Source organism: Pectinophora gossypiella, chromosome 15, assembly GCF_024362695.1.
Source record: "Pectinophora gossypiella chromosome 15, ilPecGoss1.1, whole genome shotgun sequence".
NCBI classification, from domain to species: Eukaryota; Metazoa; Arthropoda; class Insecta; order Lepidoptera; family Gelechiidae; genus Pectinophora; species Pectinophora gossypiella.
In genome coordinates this window covers 4,652,001-4,654,268 of record NC_065418.1, presented here as the reverse complement: position 1 = coordinate 4,654,268, position 2,268 = coordinate 4,652,001, and the positions used below count along the sequence as shown (strand labels likewise).

Here is a 2,268-nt window from a genome sequence, read left to right as displayed (position 1 = left end):
GGCGGGACGCGATCGAATGTTGCCGGTTGCGCCCGCGCTTGTGCTTGCGACGACAGCTTCGACTGCCTCGCCATGACCACATTTCCATAGTTTTGATACATCGTCATACAATTATTGTCTCTATTTCCAAACAAATGTTTTTCAATGGAAAATCGTACCTTTTGTTTACATAATTGTAATTGCGACTATTGCTGTTGTCTTCCTTATTAATATTATGTAAACACGCGTTTGTCGGGTGTATTCGAGTGCTGTGATGATTTCACATGGAGGCTGTTGGTATGTTTTTGCATCGATAAATAACACCAGGCTGCGTGCAGTGGAGCGCACCGTCGATGCAGCGCTGGAATATGCATATTGCATAAGATTGATATCCACTCGTCTTCTCTCTGCTGTGTAGAGCTAGGCAAGGCGAGAAATGATGCATCAAGAAATTCATGTTTTAAAAAAAAAAGAATCATCAAGTAAATTTTTCCTTTTTGATTTTCGTACACTGTATTCTAAACAAATTGTAACCTAATTTACTTATTATAGATAATGTTGTATCATAGACATGTTTACTTGTTAGTTAGCCTCAAGTGAACTTCTTTTATAACATAAATAGATCTGGGGGTTAAAAATGCCACATCGAAGCAATTCATCTAAAAAAGCAAAAGTGCTATTTAACATTTGTGTGCATTGTGCACTTACTTTTATATGCGGCAATATCAAATTGCAATATTGCTTTTTTTGATGACTTGCTTCAATGTGGCCTTTTTAACCCCCCTGTTCTTTACAATGAACTCTTATTGAAATCCATTTTAAGACGTCAGTGCCAATGTAGTATCACAGGCAAAGGTGCATAGTATAGACACTCCCTCCCCGCCAGTTATGTTTAAGTCCCATAATGGGGGCGAGCCTATTGCCATTATCCTGAAAGCCTTGCTTCCGAAACATTGTCCGGTTATTTACAGTTCACTTTATATTAAATCTCTTATTTCGGAGTGCCTCATGGCAAAGGCCTCCTCCAATCCTTTACAATGATGGCGATCACGCGCCGCTCTTGTCCAGAAAGGACCCGCAGTCATCTTGATCTCATCGTCCCATCTCCTTTTCGGTCTACCCCTTTTTCTGGCACCGTCTCTTGGATACCACTGGGTAATTGTCTGGGTCCACTTCTCCACTTTGGATCTTAGCATATGTCCGGTCCATCTCCATTTCTGCTGGTCTATTCTAGTTAGAACGTCAGTCAGTTTAGTTTTTGTCCTAATTTTTTCACTTTGTATCTTGTATTTGAGTTTTAGCTTGCTTCTTTCCATCCGTCTTTGACACTTTGCTAGTTTTTCCCTATGCTGTTTGTTTAGGGCCCAAGTTTCGCATCCATATGTCAGACATATACAAGAGTTGGTAGTATACAAGAGTTGAAGACCTTTCTTTTTTTTTTATTGCCATTGACCGGGCATAAATCCTGGAAACCACGTGAATTCAGTGGTTTAGAGCTAGATTCGTACCCATGATAGTGTGATATAAGTCACACAGGGCTAACACGGATTCTCTTTCGAGCAGAGTTATGCGCTTGAGTAGCTTTTGTTTTTATGAGTAAAAGGCTCTCATGCTGTTTTTGACATATCTGTGTCTGGTTTAATAGAATTATATATGAAGCCTCCTCTGTCCAAGTCTTAAGTGGAGAATTTCCATACGTAGCGACGGCAGATCACATTATGTGAAACGGAATGTGCGCGCGCGCCGCGCCGCCTCCCGCGCGGAATGCATCGCATCGCACGCCCATTATCATTGCTACTTCATTCATTATTATACAAGATACTACTTGCATTCTATTGTTGTCGTTTACAGATAAAACATTAATTTTTCAAAAATAGAACAATTTTAGTTTTTTTTTTTTGTAGACACGACACGAGCTAATTGATCCAATATTACTTTTTATTTTATAGTAAGTTTTGTTTTCCATCCATAGGGAAGGTCCGTGCCCCAGCAGTGGGGACGTTAATGGGCTGATGATGATGATGAGTAAGTTTTGCGTATTGAGGGCCAAAATCAACATCATTTCATTTTAATGCCAGTTCAAAAACTAGACCCATCTCTTTCCTGCACATATCGTATGAGAAAGATAGCACTGTGTTTAGACCTGTCAAATTAAAAAAAAAAGTTTTCGTTGCTCAGTGTCAGCACCACTATGCGTGTAGAGTTCGTTCGATTGAAACATTTCAAGTGTAGAGCTTATAATAGAGTATTCTCATCCATGTCTTGTCTACGGATGATAGAGTATGCTCC

The 2,268-nt window shown here is 39.8% G+C and overlaps 1 protein-coding gene across 1 annotated transcript in view; it reads left to right on the top strand.

Annotated features, from left to right (window-relative positions):
* Positions 1 to 2,268, top strand: part of LOC126373139 (actin-histidine N-methyltransferase) — a 50,567-nt gene that overhangs the window by 28,602 nt on the left and 19,697 nt on the right. The window lies entirely within an intron of this gene.